Source organism: Marmota monax, unplaced genomic scaffold (assembly GCF_021218885.2).
Source record: "Marmota monax isolate L192 unplaced genomic scaffold, Marmota_monax_Labrador192_F-V1.1 WCK01_AAM20220418_F8-fsc00014, whole genome shotgun sequence".
Classification (NCBI taxonomy): Eukaryota; Metazoa; Chordata; class Mammalia; order Rodentia; family Sciuridae; genus Marmota; species Marmota monax.
In genome coordinates this window covers 6,416,828-6,427,725 of record NW_026695222.1, presented here as the reverse complement: position 1 = coordinate 6,427,725, position 10,898 = coordinate 6,416,828, and the positions used below count along the sequence as shown (strand labels likewise).

At 35.1% G+C, this 10,898-nt stretch overlaps 1 long non-coding RNA gene across 1 annotated transcript; it reads right to left on the bottom strand.

The window, feature by feature from the left end:
- Positions 1-4,010: 4,010 nt before the first annotated feature.
- Positions 4,011-10,423, bottom strand: LOC131423774 (uncharacterized). The gene is made up of 3 exons (XR_009225817.1): positions 10,292-10,423; positions 6,974-7,024; positions 4,011-4,145 (listed from the first exon to the last, which is right to left on the bottom strand). It is a non-coding gene; the product is annotated as an uncharacterized LOC131423774 (long non-coding RNA).
- Between the last annotated feature and the right edge of the window lie 475 nt (positions 10,424-10,898).

Genomic DNA, 10,898 nt, shown 5'->3' with positions numbered 1-10,898 from the left:
TTTTTTTTTTTTTTAAGAATAATACAAGTAAGTAGAGGTGAAAATGACTGAAAGAGAAATCAGCCTGTGCAAAGCTATAAAGGTCAGAGATATCTTCCTTTTGACTGAGAGTATGGTGGACTACAATGATAAATTTTTGAATGTAGAACCACATTGCATTTCTAGAATAAATACCACGTGGGTCTGAGTTGCAATGCATTATTCCTTTTTAAGTCATTATTCTCTCATATGGTGTAGACTATAGTTTGAATTTTGAATATTTACCTACAGGCCTCTGTATTAAGGGCATGGTAGTCAGCCTGTAGTACTACTGGGAGGTGGTGGGACCTTTAAAAGGTTGGGCTTAGTGGAAGGAAGTTAGGTCACTGCAGGTTTTCCCTTAAAAGGCAACATTGGGACCATACCTCTTTCCAATTTCTCTCTTTGCATCCTGGGTGCCAATTTATTGAGTTTTCTCTGCCACTTGCTCCTAACAGTAACATATTGCCTCACCAAAGACCCAAAGGCAATGAGGACAAGTGAAAAGGGACTTAAACCTTTGAAACATTGAGCCAAAATAAACCTTTCTTCCTTATAGATTGATTACCTCAGGTAATTCGTTGTAGTGTTGGAAAGCTAGCTAACATATTATGGATTTAATCTCCAAATATTTTGTTGAAAGTTTTTTTTGTTTGTTTGTTTGTCTCTATCTTCATGAGGGGCTTTGGTATCTAATCTTCTTTGCGTGGGATTTTTTTTTACATGTTTTTGGTTTTTTTTAGCATAAATCTGGCTAAGGCTAGGAGTTGTTTCTTCTTGTATTTCTAGAAGAAATTGTATAGAATTGTGTTATTTCTTCAAAATGTTTTGTAGAATTCACTAATAATACCATTTAAGCCTGGAAACTACCTTACTAGAGTTTTAAACTATGAGTTAAATTTCTTTAAGAGTTGTAGGGTTATTTATAATGATAAATATTATAAATTATAAATATTTATATTACCTTGAATGAATTTTGAACATTTATGGTTTTTTAGTGAAGTTCAATGAAGTTTTCAAATTTACATGTACAAAATTTAGGTTATTCCTTCCTTTATCATTTTAAAGTTTGTGGGGATTTATACTGTTGTTTTCTATTTCACTCTCCATATTGGTAATTTATTTCTTCCCATTCTCTCTCATTCTCTTTTATTCTTGATAGAAGTTTATGTATTTTATTTTTTTGTTTTTTATTATTTTGTTTTCATATTCACTAATTTTTGTCCTTTTCTATGGTTTTTCTTGTTTTCTTTCTTTGAATTTGTTTTTATGTGACTAAGCCATAAGAAGATTGAAAAGAGAAAAGTTGCAAATATATTTGCAATTTGATGATACATTGAATTCTGGTTTTCTTTTCTAATCTGCCTATTATTTCAAAGTTCTCAAATGTCAGGTTCATGTATCCTTCTCAGGATTTTTGGTTGTACTCAATCAGAGATCTGGAATGGACTTTTATTGACTAGTCAGAAACCAAGTACCCAAATTCACGAGGCATGAACATTCCATGGACAAGAGTTTATACTAATAAATAACTAGTCTATTTTAACAGCATTTATTTCAAGGCCTAGATCATTATAAAAACTAGGAATTTTGTCTGTTTTGAAGACATAATTTTGTGTGAAAATACTTTGTATACAACCAGAGACATAAAAAATTGTGCTCTATATGTGTAATAAGAATTGTAATGCATTCTGCTGTCATATATAAATGAAAATATAATAAATAAAAATAATAATATACATGAGAGTTAAAAATAAGAGACAGTAGAGCATTTCTCCATTGTATAAGATTCTCTCCTGAAATCATTGAGAAAACTAAAACTGCCCCAATAGATGTCAAAAATGGCTGCTTTAAAGTATTCCTGATCCCATGGAGACATGCTGCTTTAGGTCAGTGCTGTTTGATGTAACTATCTACAAATGAATGAGGTATATCTGAGGCACACATTATATCTGAGGCACTAAAGTTTAAATTAATTTGAATTTGTTTCAATACATATGTGATTAGTAACTTCTGTAATTGAAAGCATAAATTTGGAGATGACATGACATTAGCAAAGCCAATTCTGAGCTAATAAATTCACATTACATAGTGGTATTTTAATCAGCTTTGCATTGCTGTGACCAGAAGACCTGACAAGAACAGCTTAGAGAAAGAGAAGTTTATTTTGGTTCATAATTTCAGAGTTCAACCTATGGTTGGCTGACTCCATATCTCTGGAGATGAGGTAAGGCGGAACCTCTTGGTAGAAGGACAGGGCATGGCAACCAAGAAGCACGGAGAGATCTCACCAGTTGCAAAGTGTATACCTCAACAGCAAGCCCACAGGTCCTTACTGCCTCCCACCACACCCTACCTGCCTAAGGTTCCCCCCCTGCTACTCCATATCAGTGGTATAAGCCACTGATTAGGTTGCTGTTTTAGTCGACTTTTTCACCATTGTGACTAAAGGTCCCACCCAGCACAATTGTAGAGGAGGAAAAGTTTATTTAATGGCTCATGGTTTCAGAAGTCTCAGTCCATACACAGCCAGCTCCATTCCCCAGGGGCTCCAGGTGAGGCTGAATATCATGGCAGGAGAGTTTGGCAGAGGGAAGTTATTCACATGATGATTAGAAAGGAGAGAGAGAGAGAGAGAGAGAGAGAGAGAGAGAGAGAGAGAGAGAGAGAGAGAGAGAGTCCACTCTCCAGATACAAAATATATATACCCCATAGTCACACCCACAATGAACCATTTCCTCCAAACACATCTCACCTGCCTCCATTTACCAACCAGTTAATCCCATCAGGGATTAATTCTCTGATTACATTAAGGCTATCACCCAATCATTTCTCCTCCAAACCTTCTTGTATTGTCTCTAAGGTGAACTTTTGAGGGACTCCTCACATTCAAATCATAATAGTTCTACCTCTCATACTCTAATTATTTCACCTCTAAATATTTTGCATTGTCTCACTTTCGGGTGCTTTCAGGAGACACATCATACTTATACCATAACAAATGGGAATGCAAAACCATCTTGCAAGATGAGCCATGACAGAATGCCTTGCCATTCTGTATTTCTTTAAAGTCCTTACCAATCTTAAACCAAGGAATTTAAATTAGTCTTTATTAGATATCTTATTTAGTTGAGCACATTGCTCATATATGTTATAATTTTGAATATTGATTATATCACCTAAATTATTCACTATTTTTCTAGTTTCATGTCCTGCAAAATCAATAATCTCACCAATTCATGGCATTATTGAAGAAATTTATATATTGCTGGATGAAAAGAGATGGAAATAGATACTTTTATTGTAGCATTTAAAGCCTTCCTTCAGTTGGCCCTATTCTTTTGCAGCATTCCAGATCTTCAAATTTTTATCTATTTTCAAGAATATCAAGGAATTCATGGTCACATATCTTGTTGAAATAAAAACACATCACATCATGTCTAGATATAGGCTACTACTTACACTCTGAAAAAGAAATGAGATTAATTTGGTATGATTTGTTCCAAAGAGGTAATCATTATCTTAATTATACAATTGAGGAAGTTGAGACACAATGGAATTATTTGATTAAAGTCAAATAGGTAAGAAATAGTGGACTTGAAAGTAAAATAGCAGAAATATTGGACTCTAAAACCTGTGACATTTACACTAGATCATTGTGATAGGCAGCTTTTCTGTTGGCCTTCTGATAGTCACACCTTGTGGAATCCTTCTCCCTTGGGTAAGTAGCTTTTAAATAGCAGATACCATGACACAGTAACCCTAGAAGTAGGTATAGGAAGATGCTTAGTACAATTTGATGCATGAAGAAAGTTGAGCATCACAAGAATTAGATGACTTCTGAAATTTAGTCTTGCAATTTGTTCAATTCAGTAGCTGAATTGGTAATGGAATCCAAACTGATCTTTGTATTTTCAGGATGTGTGTTCTCCACATGTACCAACTCTATTATGAGATCACTTTTACGTTTTCATTTTAAAATTTTATAGTTACTCATTTATGGCGGATGTCCTACACAGTCTTCTGTCTGTACGTAACACATCAGTCTCTCCCATCTAGGTTTCTTCTGCAGGGCTTTTTGGTATGCATGAGTGGTCACTCTCATTCGTTGTTGTGCCTGACGTTTCCTAGAATGGAGTGTTATAGTTTTATCAGTGCATTTTTAATTGTTGTGCCTACATTTCTGTCACCAACTCTGATTGGGTTAGAGAAACAATGCCTAGGTTCATCTGTGCTTCTCTGATGAAGGTGCTGTTATACTCAGAATGTATGAAGTCTCATAATTTTGAAATGCTGTGAAGGGAACTTGGTAGTAAGGCGAATGGAAAAGTTTCCCTTTCAGAGTGCATTGATTTTTATCATGTACATCTCTAAGCAGTTCATTATGGCAAAAGATGGGGCCCAGGATCTATTTCTAAAGCTTGATGGAGACAATATTTGGTGGTCAATTTTTCCTCATTTAACAGGAATTCTCATATCATTTCCATTGTCTTTCCCAACCCCTTGAATATTGCTCTCTTGTGCATTTTCAGTTTGATTGAATATTGATCGTGAAAAAATAACAATGAGTTTTTTTCTGTCATGGGTGAAAAAATCTAAGTATTGGGTTATTCTCAAGTGGAATAATGGGTTGGCATTACAATTAACTTCTTCATTCTTAAAACTAATTTTTAAAATATCAAGTGTTTTACATGCTGTCTTCTGAGTTGCTAACCTCTGTTATTCCCTCTGAGCTCACATTAAAACTCAATATCCCAACAACAGACTTCTCCCATTTTCAGAATTCTTGTGGGGCATTTGTTACTGATCTGCTCCAACCCTTTCACTCATAATGTTATACTTCAATCACTATTCATCTTTTTATGAATCAAACATGTGATTTAAGTCCATTGGGGGCAATGGCTATATTTTTCTTTTTTGGACTTCCAACCATAGAATGCACCATTCATTTAAATAATAGGTTCATATGAGTACATTGGTGCCATTGAATTACCTTAAGTGGTAGACAGATAGAAGTGATTACTGCAGTCAACATTTGAGTGGCAGGCAGTTTCCACACTACATGGACATGGCTATGTGAAAATAAACAACAAACAAACCTTGCCTTAAGAGGCTTAGAATACGGAAAAAGAAACAGACACATGAACTCATTACAGATTGAGAATTCCTTATCTGAAATAAATGCTTGGGACCAGAAATGTTTTAGGTTTGGGATTTTTTTTTTAATTGGGATATTTACATGAAATATCTTAGAGATGAGATCCAAATCTAAACATACACTGTGTTTATATTTCGTATACACCTTTTTTGTTGTTCCAATTTGTTATACATGACAATAGAATGCATCTTGTCACATCGTATATAAATGGAGTGTAAATTCTCATTCTTCTGGTTGTACATAATGTGGAATCATACTGGTGGTGTATGTACATAGGGTAATAATGTCTGATTCATTCTACTCTCTTTCCTATCCCAGTAACCCCTCCTCTTACTTTACTCCTCTCTACCTAATCCAAAATACCTCTATTTTTTCCTAGTACCCCACCCTTATTGTGAATTAGTAATCTGCATGTCAGAGAAAAATGCTTGCCCTTTGGTTTTTCAGGATTGGCTTATTGCGCTTTAGTCATATACATTTTTACACATAATCTGAAGGGAATTTTACACAATATCTTAGTACGTTTGCATTTGATTGTGACCTGTCCCCTGGTGTCATGTGTGGAATTTTCAACCTGTGATATCATGTCAGTGCTCAAAGTTTTGGATTCTGGAACATTTTGGATTTTAGCTTTTTAGATTAGGGATGCTCAACCTGCATTTTTTAAAAAAGTGTAATGAGAATAATATCATTCAGTAGAATTATAGCAGAAGAAATAATTAACCCATCCAACCATATAACATTAACATTTTAGAATCTTCACTTTGAATAAAATACAAACGAAAAAATCATTGAACAAATAAATTAATAAAAAGAGGTAACATTCTTTCTATCTTCACCTGGTGAAAAAAAAAATAGAACTTTGCCATTGACTTCCAAAGCCTTTAACTTTCACCTCCAAATCCTTGTCTGTGACTGTTAGGGGCAGTCTGTCCCCTCCCTCCAATCGTAACTGCTCTTCTTACTTTTATATTAATCACTCCCTGGGGTTTTTTGATAGTTTTAGCACTCAGAAGTACATCCCTTGACATTCTCCTGTAATATTGCTCATGAAAAACAAAATATGTCTTTTAAGTTTCTGATACCTTCTTGATATTATAATCTACTAGAGCACTGACCAATTTTGGACAAAACACGTCAAAAGCTTTAAAAGTGTCATAAAAGTTAATATCAAAATTTGAAATGCTAGCACTTCATCTCAAGGAATGAATTATGCATATCTTTAAAGCATTTAATCTGAAGTTGTACATTTTGTTTTCAATAGTGAAAATTTGAAAATGGTCATAAGTTGAAACCAGGAAAATTGTGAAATTATCCATGATAAATGCATACAGTAGACTGCTGTGCAGCTATAACACCATTTGTTAATGGTGTACTTAAAAAAAGTTATATATAGCACAATTGCTCTGATAGATAAGTTGTATATAATATGATGAATTTACTTATATATGATACATTTTATCTTATTAACATGACATTTTCACTTTTAAATTTTTACTTACACATATATACTTAATTTACTTCATGATTTATTTTTAAGTTTAAGAGCATGTAATAAATAGTATATACCTTGTGATGCTATTTGTACTAAGAATGTATATAATAATAAGATGAGAATATGAGATGAAGTTCACAGTAATTTATCTGAATGGAAGCAGTATAGTGTCTTTAACTTTTCTTATTCTGTGCTCATCAGAATTTTGTTTGTTTGTTTAACTTGTTAGGATTATCATACATCCATAGTTGATAAAATAAACTTACAAAAAAGTAATCTATATGAAAAATGGGGAAATTAACCTTGGTTTGTTCTTGATGTTGCTTCTTTTTCAGGCATGAGCTCTTCTCCCCCTTTGAAGAGAAAACAGTCAATACTTATTACAACTAAAAGTGAAACTATGATCTGAATAAATAAAATGTAATATTAGCTGAAATTGGGTACTGTGTGAGAGGACAGACCACAGACAACCCAGCACTAAGCAGCTATAAGAGCACATGCAGGCCCAAGATTGCATTCAGCTCTTTCCCCATCTGCTCACGGCAGGAGGCTCTGGCAAATTCAATGGAGCATTATACTTGAGGGCTTTCTAGATCATCCAAGAAATCCCATGGGGGATGGAGTGGAACCTAGAGCAAAATTTCTTTTGAATAGACACTCTGGGTAGAGAAGCTTTCAGGGGAGGATTCCAAAGATCAGTATTAATCAGAAGTGGCAATGTCCAACGAGCACTAAGCCAAGAAATTGTAGCTTAAGCACTGGTCAAGTGGGTCACCATCAAGAGAAACCCATGGGACTGGGAAGGCTCAAGCAGCTTCTGTTTCAATTGGGGATCAATCCTGGGGAGGACATAGCCAAGGGAGTGAGTGAGTGCAGAGGGTGCTTGCTCCAGGGCTGGAGTTTAGTGACTCTTATGTTTGAGACAGTGTGTTCCTGAAAACTAGAACCAGACGCTGAACTTCTCTGAACCAGGACAGATACAATCAATTCCGCATGTGTTTAAAGACTATACTAGGTGCACATTTGTGAATATCTACTTATGTTTTTCAGTCTCCACCGCCCTTTAACTTATGACTCCTCAAGGCTATAGTACATTGAAATTGGGCTTTCAATTGATGTGGTTAAAGAGAAAGAAAAAAAAAAAAAACCCAGCCTTAATTATATTAGAAATCTAGGCAGAACTTTGTTTTAACTGGTCCCTTCTTCAACTTTTGCAGGCCAGATGTTTCTCTATTAACCCTCCCGAAACTGCATCATACACAATTTTTATAGTCGATAACAAAATTTCTTTTTTTTTTCTTTTTTCTGGCTGGAGATAGTAACCTATGAGCAACCTCAGCACATAAGAATGAAAAGCTCCTTCTGTTTTGATGCTTTTTTTTCCTAAATGATCTAAGCAAACAGGGATATGGCAAACAGCACATCTCACCAAGGCCAACTTGGTAGCAGGCCACCTCGATGCTATCAATTTTGCATTCCCAGCTGGTGTCCCTGTATAATTTTAATAGAAGGCCCTGTGTATGGCCCTTACAAATTCCCCACTGCTTGCTGAGGTGGATTAAAAGATGCAAACTCACTGAATACGCCAAAGAATATAATGGTCTCTACAGAAGATCTGGCTGTGTCAACCAACAAAGGGTTCCAGCTGTGGCAGCCCTGTGGAACAAAGGGAACTCTTGGCTTAATGTGGAGTGCATGCTTCTGACGTTCCAGTTCAGGCAAGAAATAAATAAAGCTATTACAAAGCCCTTGACCAGATGTGTCTGACATAGTATAAAACGTGTTTGCACAGAAACTTTGCTATCAACATGGCCCGTTCTTATAGTAATGGACATCTGTTCCTAAGGTTAACAGGGGGTGCCTCCATACTCACAGTAAAGACCTGGTCTCTTTGGCTTCCTTGAACTGTCTTTTCCCTGGCTGCTGTTGTTCACATTAATCTGCATAGTTTCAGTCATATGGGTCAATGATTTATTTAACACAGAATCTAAGTGCTTCTGTGTCATGGAATCAAACTCTGTCCAATGGTCAAAGACTTGAAATTTTCCATTTGTTTTCCAAAAACAATTGTGCACATTCCCCATAGATAACTTGACACTGTTAAGCCCGGTCACATTTTACATCTGTCTTTGACTTATATTGTTCCTAAGGTTGGCTATTGATCAGTGTTCTCACATGAATCCTTCATTACTCTAATTGGAACCATTTATAAACACATTCCTTGGACAGATGACAAAAGGATCCATGATAGACAACTTCTTATTCAAAACAGCTGTCCAATATGTAAATCGAAAGCTGTTAAGGATTGTATTGAGCTGAGAACAATTATATAAGGTTCTAGTCTGTTGTGAATTAAAATGACTGCATTAGAGCTTAAGGGATTTGTAAAAGAGTCTTTCTTTTCAAGAATGCCAGTTCAAATACAGATCAGGGCATCGACAAGTAATACATTGTGAAAATAATGTACAACAAAGCTATGCTCTTCGCTTTATTCTTAATAGACAGGTAATGCCTCCACAAAGCACTGTCTACCATGGCGAATACGTTGGTGACCTTACCTGAATACTTAAGGACTGAAAGGACTCCACTAAATTAAGAAGCAGGCATGTTTTACATTTCAGGATGGAATAGAAACTTTCCATGGTTTAGGCACCTTATATTTCTTTTTAATTTAGTGCTGTTTACACACATAAACATCACACACACACACACACACACACACACACATAGTTTCCTTTTTCCATTTTTATCTAAAAATGAGATGAAATGAAACTCAAAACTGAATTTTTATAGACATGTGGAAATAACAAATATAAATTGACAATTCTATGTGTAGTTATTGTTTTCATTACTGAAACAGGTCTAAGGTCATTTGAATTTTGATAATTTCATCAGGTAAAAACTATTATTAATCTTTCTTTATATTTTTAGTTATAGATGGACACAGCACCTTTATTTATTTATTTATTTATTTATTTTTATGTGGTGCTGAGAATTGAACTTAGTGCCTCACATGTACTAGGCAAGCACTTTACCACCGAGCCACAACCCCAGTCCCTATCATTACTCTTATCTCAAACGAAAGTAAGGCCAGGGAGAGTAAATACATTTTCTGAACATCTCAGAAATCATATCCAAACCCAAAATATCTCACTCAAATTACTGTAATTTCTCTATGGGAGGTGTTGAATGCCAAAGCTTTGTCAAGTGAATTAATGTTGGTTACCAATATCCAACCTCGGGTTAGATAAAATGCATGGAAGATTGACATAAAGAAGACAGAAAGGGGATACTAGTATTTCCTTGAGTCCTTGAAGGCCTCTTTATTTTAATACATTTATTTTCTCATTTAATATCCAATTTTAAAAATGTAGTAGCACTATTTAAAATAGACAACATTAGCTCTACTTATTTTAACATGAAGTCACTGAAATCCACCAAAGAGGATTTCTGTTCCTCACTTCATTCCAACCTGGACTGTAGGACTGCAGCAAATTAACTAAGCCTTTGGGTGCAAATGATGCCTTTGTGGGACTCTCCTTTCAAATAAAAGCTGTGCATATGGAATCAGTATCTTGTATAATATAAAAAGTCAGTGATTATGAGACCCAGAAACTTACTTTGGTCTTCATGAATGGTGGTGTATGAAGAGGGCATGAAATCTCCTTGTAAAGATGAAATTGCTGTTAGAATAGTTGTCTTGGGAGAGTCCTGGCTGGAAATAATGGTCTTATTCACAGACTCTCTCTCCAAGTAGGTAGGCAATGGGCAATGGGGAAGAAAACCAGCTTTGAAGTGAATGTGTTGGTGGAAACATTCTGCATTGATTTTTGTAAGTGAATGCATTTAATTTCATTAACCTAATACTGTGACACCACCATTTCAGTCGTGTATTTATTCAGATAAGGAAAAAATGTGCGATAGATACTTAATTCCTGCTGATAGAATGGCATGAGGATTCAAGGAATGAGGAAATGTATTACAACTAAATAAAAGGAGATATTCTATCTCTATTCTTTTTGTCTTTTCTATGGAACTTCTCTTTTTCTTTTTTCTAGTTTGCTTGCCCTAACTCATATATAACCAAGATATGATCTATTGGGAACAAGAATTAGTTCTTTCAACCCTTTTTGTAAATGATTACATTTCTGTTCTTTTTTTACATTTATTCTATTTGTTCATTTGTATATGGTGCTGAGGACCCAACCCAGGGCCTCACATGTGCTA